Here is a 15,392-nt window from a genome sequence, read left to right as displayed (position 1 = left end):
TCTGAAAAGTTGCGTAACTGCCAAGGATTATCTGACCATTCTGGCTGATCAGGTCCTTTCCATGATACAATGTTTGTTCCCCAGAGGTTATGCTGTGTTCCAAGACAACAGGGCCCGTGTTCGCCAAGCTCCCATCGTCCAGGAATGGTTCTGTGGGCGCGAGGATGAATTATCATGTTGCCCCTGGCCACGACAGTCACCAGATCTCAGTATTATCGAGCGTTTGTGATCTACTTTGGAGAGGACGGTGCGTGATCGCTTACACCTGGATCATCGTTGCCTGAACGTGCCACTATTTTTGAGGAAGAATGGTATATGACTCCCTTGAAAAGCACACAAGACCTGTATTTATCTGTATAAGATGACTGGAACATAATCTACGAACTGCGGTACAACCCGGCGTCTTTCACTGACATGAAACTTATTTGCAGTTGCAAATATGGATAACAATCAGCTGTACGAGTAACTGAATCGTGACAATGAAACTTTGTGTTGGACTGGGACTCGAACACGGTTTTCTCGCTTATGGCGAGCGGCCGCCTTACCATTAGGCTATCTCAGCACGCTTCAGCGCTAGATCTAAACTTCCATACATTGGCATTATGTGTGGTTGTGTATTCATTAGAAATTTTTCCTTACAGGTGAGCCGGCCGTTGTGGCCGAGCGGTTCTAGGCGCTCCAGTCCGGAACCGCGATGCTGCTACGGTCGCAGGTTCGAATCCTGCCTCGGGCTTGGATGTGTGTGATGTCCTTAGGTTAGTGAGGTTTAAGTAGTTCTAAGTTCTAGGGGACTGATGACCTCAGAAGTTAATTCCCATAGTGCCCAGAGCCATTCGAAACATTTTTTTTTACTTATAAAAAAAATAGGAGACCTTACTTTTGGGATTACCCTCGTACTTGCTGAGTCATCGCGCCTCGTTGTCACAGATTATGTTGCAATAAATATTGTGCCAGCCATCAAAATTGCTACGTCATAAATATAATCGTCTAGTTGACACGAAGTATACTACGGTAATGATTAGCATTTCATTCCAAGCACACAGACTGGGTTCGAACTTTTCGCATTGATATGTACCCCAAGCCTGTGCTGCAATATGGAGCCGATGGGTTCTGGAGGAGCGCACTCAATAACATTCAGGACCTCAACTTCTCCACGCGGTTATTCGTCACTTGGACAGACGTATTGTTCGTTCGAGAGTGCATGAGCGTACAGCTACGTCACGTACCTCGAATCAGGAAAAGAACTTATTAGCAGTATGAGAATGATCCATACGGGCAGTCCGACAACGTTTGAAGCACCACGGTCTGTCAGTACGGCGACTGTTGCGGCTTACCTCGACACGGCAGCAGAGGGACACTCGCCGGCAGTGGTGCGTCTTACAACAACACCGGCCACGGGTGTGGCAACCTGGTAACATACCGTCTTTTCAGACATGTCCCGCTTCTGCGTACAGCACCACGGTTTGCGTATCGGTGTCTGCAGGCTCCGACGAGAACGAACGTTGCCAGATCGCATAAGTTATTGTCATACGGGTCCAGTACCTGGCGTGGTGGTATAGGGAGACAGTGTGTGCGTGTTGCCCGTGCTGTCCTGGCCTAAATCGAGACGCAGGGGTTTCGACTGTTGCCCTGCCTAGATCGCACATCCATTGAAAATATTTGGTCATGGGTTGCCGAGAGACGACCGCCAGCACTCTTCAGCCGTTACGATTGATGACTCTGGCATAGTGTTGAATCATCATGGAATCAGGTATCCGTATTTGTGATCCAAGTTCAATGTGAAGCCAGGCTATAGTCATTGTTTCTGCCAGGGATGGTGGCTCTGCGAATTAAATTTCACACCCTATAACCCCAAATTCACGTACAAATCTAATCATGTTTTCTTCCTACTATAATACGTAAAACTCTGTTATTGGCTATGCACCCTGCTGCTGAAATTTTAATGGCCAACAGTGCAGACTGAATTCTGTAAAACTCCATGTTATTACTAAAACTTTGTTGTAAACGTGTTTACTGTAACTTCAACGACAACAACAGTAAATTTGTCTAAGCGAACCTGACTATTTGTAGCGACAATGCAGGTTTTCTCATTGAAGATTCCTACGTGCATTTAAGGATACCGCGTTTAGACTTACGCTGCTACCCTCCATTCAAGCACAAACAGTTTGGCCATGTTCGAATGCACTAAGCTCCGACATAACGCAGTCACAAGTTCCCAGAAATCTGTTCTGACTGCGACTGAGACTGAGACATTGCAGAGGTGCCGTTGGCGGCCAAATGCAACATTGCAACGTGCAGTCTTGGCTAGCGTCTGGTTTTATGTTCAAGCAAGCATTTTTTGCAGGGTTTCCATATTTTCGCCCACCTCGCCGTACGTCCCCCTTTAACTGGACGGGTATGGCAGAAAGTCAGAGGAAGTCAAGGCCATTCTAGTTGGATCGGGACCACACCTAGTAAGGCACAGTGAAGTTCAAATGAATCTTGGGGGAGAAGACAGCTCTACCTTAATCAGCAACGAGGTGTTGTGGTGGTTAGATACTTGATTTCTCTTCGGTAGGAGTTAGTTCCAAACCTCTTTTCCGTGCCACAGAAGGGCTAGTACTCCATTTATAACGATCCCGATCTGAACGCGGCAATAAACTCTTATCTCCCATCAACAACCATGAGGGCTCCCCCTCTTATGCAACAGTACAGTGCAGTTCGGGCACCCTCCAGGATGACGTGGCGTCAGATGGCTTAAGCGCTGTTAACAGGTTGCAGCTTACAGAGGCAGCCATGTGTGAGCCCCGCCGCACCGCACCTAACAATAAGTGACGGCGCGCACGCGACGCTCAATTGCCGACGCGAAATTGGTTCCGACCGCGGGGCGTGAAAATTGTCGGCGGCCAGGCGAGGCGAGGTGCGAGCCGTGACAGCGCCTGTATGCGGCAACCCGCAGCGCGTGCCGGGGCCACAGCGCGCTCGCGCTGCCAGGTGCTACGCGCAGATGACGCCCGCTAGGGTCCGCGGTGCGTGAAGGGAGCCAACAGATGACGCCAGAGTCAAGCGCGGATCCAGGGCGGCGAGTTGGCGTTACGACCGAGACTCCCAAAAACCTTTTCAGTATAAGCGTTTATATTTCCACAAGTTTCAATTTCCAATCCATCTACGACAAAGAGGATTGGCCGGAGGATTTTTTTCTATTCACAGTAACCCAAAGAGGATGAATAGTAAAAGTGTGAAGAACACGGGACTGTCTGCTTAATACAGCACGCAGCAAAAGTTCTTCTTAGAGTTCTGAACTGAAGGCTACACGGAACGCTGGAAGAAGCACTTGGAGAGGAGCAGCATGGTTTCAGAAGGGGGAAAGGGACAAGAGATGCCACTGGACTTCTAGAAACTATTGGTTACAGAGGTACAGAAATGTTCAAAGCATCTGGGGCCTTCAGAGACATCGAACAGGCCTTTGACACAGTGCAGTGGGATAAGCTGATAGATATCTTAAGGAGAAAGGGAATAAAGTAGAAGGAGCGAAGACATATTGCACATCTGTGCTTGAAGCAAAAGGCAAGGCATGAGACCTCGGAAGGCAGGAAGATCAGCAGAGGGGTCAGACAGAGCTGCTGCCTCTCACCAATTCTATATAACATTTATTTGGAGGAAATATTGAAAAGTTGTTTGGATGGGGAAAAAAAGTGGACAGGATTGTCATGTTAAATAACCTGAATGAAACCTTCGTAGCATACTGTATGAAAATAATTAAAAAGAAATTCATGGTTGTAGACTTAAGGAAAAGAAGAATGACGTATACAGTGAGTTGACAAGTCATGGGATAGCGATGGCGGTAGCATCACGTACACAAGGTATAAAAGGGCATTGAATTGGTGGAGCTGTCATTTGTACACAGGTTTCCGAAGTGATTATGGCCGCACGACAGGAGGTAACAGACTCTGAACACGGAATGGTATTTGGAGCTAGACACATGCGACATACCATTTCGGAAATCGTTAGGGAATTCAGTATTTCGAAATTCACAGTGTCAAGAGAGTGTGTAGAACACCAAATTACCTCTACCACGGAGAACGCAGTGGCCGACGGCCTTCACTTAACGACCGAGAGCAGCGGCGTTTGCGGAGGGTTGCGAGTGCTAACAGACAACAAAACTGCTTAAAATAACCGCAAAAATCAATGCAGGACGTACGATGAACGCATCCGTTAGGACAATGCGGCGTAATTTGGCGTTAATGAGCTATGGCATCAGAAAACCAACGCCAGTGCCTCTGCTAACAGCACGACATCGCCCGCAGAGCCTCTCCTGGAATCGTGACCATATAGTCTCTAGACGATTGGAAAACCGTAGCCTGGTCAGACAAGTCCCTATTTCAGTTGGTAAGAACTGATGGTAGGTTACGAGGGAGGCTCAGACCCCACTAAGTCATGGGCCCAAGCTGTCAACAAGGCGCTGTGCGGGCTCGTGGTGGCTCAGTAATGGTGTAGGCTGTACTTACATGTAATGTACTGGGTCCTCTGGTCCAACTTAACCGATCATTGAGACCATTTGCAGCCATTCATGGACTTCAATTCCCAAACAATGATGTCATTCCGCTGGGTCACAGTTGTTCGCAACTGGTTTGATCAACATTCTAGACAATTCGAGCGAATGAATTGGCCTCCCATATCGCCCGAGATGATTCCCATAGAACATTTCTGGGACATTCAGTTCCTGCATAAAATCCTGCACCGCCAATACCTTCGCCATTGTGGACGACTTTAGAGGCAGCATGGCTCGATGTTTCTGCTGGAGACTTCCAACGACTTGTTGAGTCCGTGCCACGTCGAGTTGCTGCACTACGCCGGACAAAAGGAGTTCCGACACGATATTATGAGGTATCCCGTGACTTTTGTCACCTCAATGTAACTTAAGGAGTGAAACAGTAGAACAGGTGAGAGCATTCAAGTGCTTGGAAAGTTGAATTAGGGAAGATATGCATAGTGAACAGAATATCAAAGTAAGAATGGCACTGGCGAAACAGGCATTTCAAAAGCAGAAAAGACTCTTAGCCAATGGTATGAACACAGAATTAAGAAACCAGCAGTGAAATGCTGGTATGGGGCGTGATCTTGGATGGGGCATAAACATGGACATTTAGATACCTGGACTAGAGGAGAATTGAAGCTTGTGAAATGCGGATATGGCGCAGAATGGAGAAGATCAGTCGGACTGATAAAGTCAGGAATAAGGAGCTACTGAGAAGAATTGGGTAAGATCAGAGGACGTTACTGACAGTGAAGAAGAGGAAACTAATTTGGACAGGACATAATCTGAGGCGAGGTTGTCTTTGGGTGGAGGTAATTGAAGATTTTATTCCAGAGAAGAGTGGTAAGGGCAAAATAAATTACCAGATGCTGGATTACATCAGCAGATCGCAAGGAGAGTACCAAAGATCGAAGAGGAAAGCAGAGGACAGAGTAACATGGAGGATTATGAAGTCTAAAGGAAGAGAAACCAAGTGATGATGAATTTCAAATTTTTTCTTCAGAGAATAAAGTAGCAGGAAAACCAATAATATCGAAAATGACAAGGAGTTTTAGAAATTACGAGCTATTTTTGACACGGGATATTTTTCAATTGCTTGCTTCAAGACCTGTCGACTTAAATGTGCTCGTCGCCTTCCGGCGAGGAAGAAGCGTACATTCGCAGGCTGACCACACTTGCTGCCAAAGCAAAGTTCGTCACACTTCGTGAGACCACAGATTAAACAAGCGGACAGCAGGAAGTTGAAGTAGGCAAGACAGAACGGGAAAGACCCTCCACCAAGAAAAAATAACAGAAAGACTGACTCTTCGCATGTAGGTCAAAATGACTGATAGCAAAAGTATACCCCTCATCCACATAGCCATAGACCGAAGACCTGTTTTCACAATGATTGTGTCAAATGATGTACTGATAAAAGCAAGTGCACACTTTGTAAATAACGATCTAGTCAATAGGTGAGAGTTTGTTATCATTATTCTTCCCAGAGAAGTTACATGATACATGCACTTCTCTAATTTTCTGACGAATACTTTTTAAATGCTGTGTTTCTCTGCACTGTTATTACTTGCAAGTTATTCTGAAGCGATAAACTGAGGATTGATGTATAGAAAGTATTATTGTTACCGTATTAAAACAGTTATATATTATATTGTTATTAAACAATTTATTATTTCTGTATTAAACATTTTATATATTTTGTTGTTAATATTATGAAATTACCCTCCAGTTAACAACCTCTAGAATATGCTTCCAGTGTAAAACCGAATGGCATCTGTTACATGCAGAGCAGAGGCTGAGTAGACTTCCGTTCAACATATAATTGATACCATTCGGTATTTGGAGCGTATGTCGCCGTCGCTTTAAACGTTATATGATGATGGTCTTCTACTCAAAGTGCAAACAACATTAACGTTAAATGAACACGACTGACACTGTTATTTAGGGTTCCGTACCTCAATCGGTCAAAATTAAACGCTTAACACTGAAGAGCCAAAGAAACTGGTACACCTGCCTAATATCATGTTGGGCCTCCGCGAGCACGCAGAGGTGCTGCAACACGACGTGGCATGGACTCGACTAATGTCTGAAGTAGCGCTGGAGGGAATTGACACCATGAATCCTGCAAGGCTGTCCATACATCCGTGAGAGCACGAGGGGATGGAGATCACTTCTGAACAGCACTTTGCAAGGCATCCCGGATATGCTTAATAATGTTCACGTCTGGGAGTTTGATGGCCAGCGGAAGTGTTGAAATTCAGAAGACTGTTCCTGGAGCCACTCTGTAGCAATTCTGGACGTGTAGGGTGTCGCATTGTCCCGCTGGAATTGCATAAGTCTGTCGGAATGCACAATGGACATGAATGGATGCAGGTGATCATACAGGATGCTTACGTACGTGTCACCTGTCAGAGTCGTATCTAGACGTATCAGGGGTCCCATATCACTCCAATAGCACCCCCACCCCCACCCCCCCCCACCCCCACCCCCACCCCACACACACACCATTACAGAGCCCCCACCAGTCTGAACAGTCCCCTGCTGACATGCAGAATCCGTGGATTCATGAGGTAGTCTCCGTACCTGTACACGTCCATCCGCTCGATACAATTTGAAACGAGACTCGTCCGACCAGGCAACATGTTCCCAGTCATCAATAGTCCAGTGGTGTTGATGGCCACAGGCGAGGAGTAACCCTTTGTGTCACGCAGTCATCAAGGGTACACTAATTGGCCTTCGGCTCAAAAAGCCCATAACGATGATGTTTCGTTGAATGGTTTGCACGCTGATACTTGTTAATGGCCCATCATTGAAACCTGCAGAAATTTGCGGAAGGGTTGCACTTCTGTCACATTGAACGAGTTTCTTCAGTCTTCGTTGGTCCTGTTCTTGCAGGATTTTTTTCAAGCCGCAGCGATGTCGGAGATTTGATGTTTTACCGGATTCCTGATATTCACGGTATACTCGTGAAATGGTTGTACGGGGAGATCCGCACTTCATCGCTACCTCGGAGATGCTGTGTCCCACCGCTCGCGCGCCGACTATAACACCAAACTGAAACTCAATTAAATCTTGATAAGCTCCCATTGTAGCAGAATAAACCGACCTAACAGCTGCGCCAGACACTTGTCGTATATAGGCGTTGCTGACGGCAATGCCGTGTTCTGCCTGTTTACATATCTCTGTATTTGAATGTGCATACCTACACCAGTTTCTTTGGCGCTTCAGTGCAGGATCACTTTGTGGTCCGTCTGCCTATCCGACTGTTCGAAATCCTTTTTCTCGGGAACGGGTAGACGTATCAAGTCGAAATTTACGCCACACACTAAGATCTATGGTCCCTTGGCGGTATAACAAATGTTGGCTTCAAACGAGGCGGTCATTTATGTCACATATTTTGTACTCGCAAACCCACTCATCAAAACATAGTACTTTCCTTTAGTCTAGAAAGATGAAATTTGGCAAGAAAAAAGGTTTCACAGTACAAGTGAAGGAAAAAATCTGAAGTTGTTGATTTTTAATTACTTCACACAAAAAAATTTCTTTTGCCATCCGATTATTTATCTGTCCCTCTGTTTGTTAAGACACCTTTTTCTCCCCGAGCGAGTTGGCGCAGTGACTAGCACACTGGACTCATATTCGGGAGGATGACAGTTCAATCCCGCGTCCGGCGATCCTGATTTATGTTTTCCGTGATTTCCCTAAATCGCTCCAGGCAAATGTCGGGATGGTTCCTTTGAAAGAGCACTGCCTACTTCCTTCCCCGTCCTTCCCTAATCCGATGAGAGCGATGACCTCTCTGTCTGGTCTCCTCCCCCGAAGAACCCAACCCAACACCTTTTTCTCAGGAACGGGAAGACGTATAAAGTTAAAATTTGTGTCATATTTAGAAGTCTCCAGTTCTTTGGTAGTGTAAAAATATTAAGCTTCTACGTCATTGCAATCAAAAGATGCAACCATTTATGTCATATATTTTGATACTGGTAAACTCACTCATTCCAGCCTATGGGGTACTTCCCCTTGACGTAGAATCATAAAATTTGCCAAGAAGAAAGATTTCACGGTACAAGTAAAGGCAAAAATCAGGAAATTGTTAATTTGTTATTATATCATATGAAAAATATTTCTTTTGTCATTTACAATCTGACTTCGAAGTTGAAATTAAAACATTCTGGAAAGTGTTGGAAATCCTGGGACCGGTATCCTGCTAGTATCAATGTCGGTGACCGGCAAGAATCGTAGAGATCCTCGATTCCCAGAATGGATGAACTGTCTATATACGTAATTAAGTTTGTGCGGAATCTTTAGTGCGCGAGTCCTACTCGCAGCTGTCAACTTTTCATAATTCAGTCATTTATTTTACTGCCGAAATAGCATAACTCACCTATTTTTTAGTATCTTATTTTCTAATCTAATGTCTGTCTGTGTAGCTGAGTGACCAACGTGTCTCACTACTTCGCGGAGGACGTGGGTTCAATTCCCGATAGCGTCAGGGATTTTCCTTTAGTGAGAGGACTGGGACGGGATGCACTCACACCCTGACGCCAAATGAGGAGCTACTTGAGTTAGAAGCAGCCTGGAGAGCTCATACTGGTCGGGGGAGCGAAGTGTTGACCTTATCCCCGCCATACAAAATTCAAATGATGGCACTGGCAGATAATAACACGGCGAACGGTTGGCTGGAATGGGAAAATATCAGCAATGAATGGTCAGTCAGTACTGGAATGTGGAACTGGAATTTTTCAATTTATTTTCGTCAGCATCGCTTGATTTAATTCCCCTATATTCCAGTTGTTTTCTTTTTTTCTTTACTGCCTCTTTTTCCACAGTCGACTACATTCCGTTACACCGTGATTTGTTCATATGTATCTCATGGTCTCGTCTCTAGCCAATATCCGTTAGGTTCTACATCTACATCTACATCATTACTCTACAAAGTTCCTGGCTGATGGTTCACCGAACCACCCTTAAGCTACTTCTCTACCGTTGCACTGTAACAGCGAGCGGGAGAAACGAAAATTTAAATCTTTCCACGCGAACTTTGATTTCTCTTATTTCGTTATGATGATCATTTCTCCCTGTGTAGGTGGGCACCAACAAAATATTTTCACACTCTGAGTTGGTGATTGAAATTTCATGAGAAGGCCCTGCCGCAGCGAAAAACGCCTTTGTTTTAATGACTGCTACGCCAATGCGTGTATCACATCCCCTATTTCAGGATAGTACGAAACGAGTTGCCCTTCTTCGAACTTTTTCGATGCCGTCCATCAATCCTATCTGGTGCGGTTCCCACGCGCCCTATTCCAGAGGAGAATGGACAAGAATAGTGTAAGCAGTTTGTTTAGCAACCTGTTACATTTTCCAACTGTTCTGCCAATAAGTCGCAGTCTTTGGTTGGCTTTCCCCACAACATTATTTGTGTGATCTATCCAATTTAGGTTATTCGCAATTGTAATCTTTAAGTACTCGTATTTCGTTGAGTTTACAGCCTTTAGATTTGCGTGATTTATTGTGTAATTGAAATTTAGCGGATTCCTTTTAGTGCTCATATGGATGACTTCACACTTTTCGTGACGTAGAGTCAATTGCCTATTTTTGCACCATAATATGTCTTGCCTAAATCATTTTGCAATTCGATTTGTTCCTCTGATGATATTACATGACGGCAAATGACAGCACAATTGCAAGCAGTCTAAGAGGAATTCTCAGATTGCCCCCTAAATCATTTATGTAGCTTAGGAACAACAGAGGGCCTATAACACTTTTTGGGGGAACGCCAGATATTATACTTCTGTGTTGCTCGATGACTCTCCGTCAATTATTAGGAACTGTGACCTTTATGACAAGAAATCACGAATCCAGTCACAGTCCGTTCAAGTGCTCTTCCAAGTCTTTTGGCGTCTCTCACAGAATTACAAACCATATCAATCCCTACATGTTGTTGTTGTGGTCTTCAGTCCTGAGACAGGTTTGATGCAGCTCTCCATGTTACTCTATCCTGTGAAAGCTTCTTGATCTCCCAGTACCTACTGCAGCCTACATCCTTCTGAATCTGTTTAGTGTATTCATCTCTTGGTCTCCCTCTACGATTTTTACCCTCCACGCTGCCCTCCAATACTAAATTGGTGATCCCTTGATGCCTCAGAATATGTCCTACCAACCGAACCCTTCTTCTAGTCAAGTTGTGCCACAAATTTCTCTTCTCTCCAATTCTGTTCAGTACCTCCTCATTAGTTATGTGATCTACGCATCTAATGTTCAGCATTCTTCTGTAGCACCACATTTCGAAAGCTTCTATACTCTTCTTGTCTAAACTATTTATCGTCCATGTTTCACTTCCATACATGGCTACACTCCATACAAATACTTTCAGAAACGACTTCCTGACACTTAAATCTATACTCGATGTTAACAAATTTCTCTTCTTCAGAAACGCTTTCCTTGCTATTCCCAATCTACATTTTGTATCCTCTCTACTTCGACCATCGTGAGTTATTTTGCTCTCCAAATACCAAAACTCCTTTACTACTTTAAGCGTCTCATTTCCTAATCTAATACCCCCAGCATCACCCGATTTAATTTTACTACATTCCATTATCCTCGTTTTGCTTTTGTTGATGTTTATCTTATATCCTCCTTTGAAGACACTGTCCATTCCGTTCAGCTGCTCTTCCAGGTCCTTTGCTGTCTCCGACAGAATTACAATGTCATCGGTGAACCTCAAAGCTTTTATTTCTTCTCCATGGACTTTCATTCCTACTTCGAATTTTTCTTTTGTTTCCTTTACTGCTTGCTCAATATACAGATTGAATAACATCGGGGATAGGCTACAACCCTGTCTCACTTCCTTCCCGACCACTGCTTCACTTTCATGCCCCTTTCATCTCTACATAATCCAAGCAAAAACCTAGTGAAGTGAGAGCGCCTGCTGTGCTGCTGACGGGGTGGGGTCCATCTGGTGGCGGGGCGCCGGCGGCCAGGTGGGCGCTTCCCTGCGCACACCGCCAGCCGCTGGGCCCTCGCCTCCGGAGGCGCAGTTTGCCTGGCTGCGTGTGCAGCGGCGTCAAACTATCTCCCATTACACACGGGCTGCGGAAGACATCAGTATAGCAGGGTAATCAGTATAGCAGATTAAAAAAAAATCTGAATTTCATTACCCAGCTTGAATCACATCAGCGCGTTCGAAGCTCTTATGAGGAGTTGCCATGGAACTGTAGAAAACATTACGGAAGTGTGATCGTCGCCCACGACGGTTGGCGTTCGCTTCGGCCACAACTGCAATCTGCTTTAATTTTTAAAAAAGTAAATCAGTCATCACCCCAAAAGTTGGTTTGAACGTCACAACCAAGGTCCTATTGTTGGTGATATGCCCTTACCTCTCTCCGACCTCTGGACTGACTTACTCGTCAGTTACACTGGCATCTACAGCTTACGTGGTCTCCGAACCAAGCTTAGCTCAACAATTTTCACGTAAACAGACACTGACAGAGGTTAAGTGCAGGAACAGTTCGTAATACAGACCAGAAACGAACCCCTTTCAATTAATAGTGTGGCACTTTACCAAATGGGTATAGGCTTCCATTACTCTAAAAATACTTGAATAGGCACCGAAACGTTTCTATCTCAAAACTTGCCATTTTCTGGGAAATTCTTTCAAAGTAAGTATGTTGTCGTGAATCGCAACAGAGTAGAACATCTCTAACAGTTCAATGATAATGCTTTGGACACGGCTCTTCGTCAGGGCACCTCAAGAGATATCGCGGAACGACACTTGATCGTTTTCATTTGTGTATTTACTACACATATTCATCTATCTATTTCTTTAGTCATTTTAATGTAGTACACGCGCTACATCTTTACTCATTTAATTTATTTACTTCTCTCCATCGTTGTACTTTTTTAAATACGATGGTTCCCCAGAAAGTAATGCACCGCATTTTTTTTCTTCAACAATTCTTTATTGAACGTTATGGAAATCACACACACGAAAGAGTGACGTTTTATCTACACATCCCATTCTTCCTCGTAATTTCCATCCCGTCCTGTGGCCTTCCTCCAGCGCGAATCAAGGGCGTGTATGTTCTGTCGGTACCCATCCTTGTTCTGGTGGCGGAGCCACTGCCTCACTGTGTGAATCGCCTCCTTATCGTCCTCGAAATATCTTCCACAAATGGCATCCTCTAAAGGCCTTTTCAATTTTTCTTCTGTGGGGAGTGGGAATGGCGCCATTCCATCGACTGCCGTTTTGTTTTGGACTCAAAATGGTGAACTTAGGTTTCATCACCTGTCACAATCCAGGATAAGAAGACCTCCCCTTCAGCTTCAAAACGTTGGAACAAATCAAGACAAATGTTTTTTCTGTGCGATTTGTGATCCTCCGTTAGACACAGAGGGACCCAACTGGCACACATTTTTGAATATCCAACAGTGCGGATAACTGCGTCCACACTTCCTTTGCTGATTGACAGATGCAGCGCCAACTGCCGAGTCGTAATAAGTCTGTCCTCGTGAATGACATCAGCTGGCTGCAACATGCAAGGTGTGACAGTCGTGGATGGTCTCCCCGACCACTGCAAATCATGGAGCTCGGGCGAAAGGCCTTCTGATGACCTGACCCTACGTGCCCAGCGACTAACTGTACTTCTGTCGACAGCAGATGCTCCATACATTTTGCACAAGCGTTTGTGGATATTCCCCTCAGTTTCTTTCTCTGCAGTGAGAAATTTAATAACGGCACGTAGATTGTAATGTACCTCACCTACAGACGCCATTTTGAAACTGTGCTGCAGTTACACTATCTGTCGGAAGTGACGGAAACTTGGCGCGCTCACGCAGGAGACTTCAAATAATATATACGTAGCGTTTCAAATTCGTCGCACTGTTTTCGGCTGAGAAAAAAATGCGGTGCATCCTCGTACGTGAAAACATGTAACCAAATTACATGACAGATGTTTGTACACACAAAAAGAAGGAGAGCAGGGGGCTCAAACCCCCAGCGGCCATCCAGATTTAGCTTCTCCGTATCCCTAAGAAGATTAAGGTTCATTCCGATATAGTTCCTTTGAAAAGAAGGTGGCCCGTTTCCATCCCTATCCTTCTTTCCTAGTCTAATTCTCTCACCATCATCTGACTTAATTCCACCAAATGACATTACCCTTGCTTTAGTTTTGCACTGCTATGTTACTAAAACTTTTATAACTATCACCAGCTACGCTTTGAGCCGTGCAACGAGACTATAAAGTCACAACTCCTATGCTACTGATCAGTACTCTCTAGCAATCCAGTTGCTCCCAGAGAAATTCCATGCTCCCGCCACTGGACTAGACACACACAGCTCTAACTGTCTCCGTCCGACGTTCAGTTGGCTGTTTACGACGTCAAGGCGCACCCTCGAAACGGCTTGGGATAGAATGACGACAAATCTATTCCCGGGGAAAACTCATGCCAGACTGAGATTCATTTAAAAAGGCGGACGAGTATGAATAGGACTCCCGCTCTGAGGTTTTCATAAGTAAGTTTGCGAGTATCAAAATACGCGATATAATTGGCTATATCTTTTGACAGCATTGACTTAGCTTAAGTGTTTTAACCACCAAGGGATGGTAGACCTCAGTACTTGATATAAATTTCAACTTGATACGTCTACCCATTTCTGGGAAAAAGGGGTTTCAACAGACTGACAGATAAGATGGACAACAAACGGCCGAAAATTTTTTTTTATTTGACATAATTACAGATTAATCATTTTGGTATTTTGCTTTACTTGTACTATGAAACCTTGCTTCTTGCCAAATTCCATCATTCTACGTCAACGCGAAGTACTCTATAGGTTTTGATGAGGAAGTTTGAGAGTATCAAAATATTTGAAATAAACGGCCGTATATTTTTATTACAATGATTTTTTACACCCCAAGCGATCGTAGACCTTAGTATTTGAGATAAATTTCAACTTGATACGTCTGCCCATTCCTGCAAAAAAAGACGGACAGATAAAGTGACGGACACTAAAGTAATCCCAGAAGTGCTCCGTTTCTACCGATTGACGCACGGATCACTAAAGATTCTGAACAACTGAAATTCATACGCGAAGAAAATCGCTTACAATAGCCTCATCCGATTGATTCTTAACTCTAGTTTGTCAGCATGGAACGTTTATCAAGTTGGATTAACGGAAAAGGTGGCGAAGATCGAGTGAATAATTGCACCGGTTATTACAGGTTTATTTAGCAAGCGGGAGAGTGTACAGAAATCACCAAAAATCTAAAGCAGAAGGCACTAGAGTAAATACATTGTGCATCAAAGGACAGTTTAGTTTTAAAAATTCCAGGCGGTTAAGTTTCAGAAGCAACGCTATACATTTACGCAATTAATGTTGCAAATCAGCCACAACTCGTATGTAACTTTTTCTTTTTTTTTTTTTTACTTGTTTCACTCGCCCAACGCGAACATTTTCAGAAATTACGTAGCTGAGGGCCAGACGCTACAAATATCGGACTATGCATAGCGCCGCCGTCATAAATAAACTTACCCATACCAAACCACCACTCGCAACGTTGCCCGTCCCTGTCACATGGAGAAGTGCCAGTTTTTTTTCTCTCTCTCTCTCTATCTGTCTCTTTCTCTCTCTCCTCTCTCTTATTTTTTGTTTGTGTATCGCAGTTTACATATTTTTCAACATAAAACGTAAATAGTAAGAGTAGAGAGGAGAGGTTTGTCCCATTACCTTAGGCGTCCGATAGTAGAAGTCTCGGTATGTTTATCGAACCATCCGCGTCCGGATGCCTATAAATTATTTTAATCTCAAAGTTGAATTTTAAATTACGCCTCTGTGAGTTGTGTTGTAATATGTTTATTAGTGAGCTATTATAAATCTATATAT

General features: G+C 44.3%; 1 protein-coding gene across 1 annotated transcript in view; it reads left to right on the top strand.

Moving 5' to 3' along the window:
* The window catches only part of LOC126236409 (keratin, type I cytoskeletal 9), a 102,135-nt gene that overhangs the window by 36,356 nt on the left and 50,387 nt on the right, over nt 1-15,392 (top strand). The window lies entirely within an intron of this gene.

Source organism: Schistocerca nitens, chromosome 2 (genome assembly GCF_023898315.1).
Source record: "Schistocerca nitens isolate TAMUIC-IGC-003100 chromosome 2, iqSchNite1.1, whole genome shotgun sequence".
Lineage (NCBI taxonomy): Eukaryota > Metazoa > Arthropoda > Insecta > Orthoptera > Acrididae > Schistocerca > Schistocerca nitens.
This window is presented reverse-complemented; position numbering and strand designations above follow the sequence as displayed.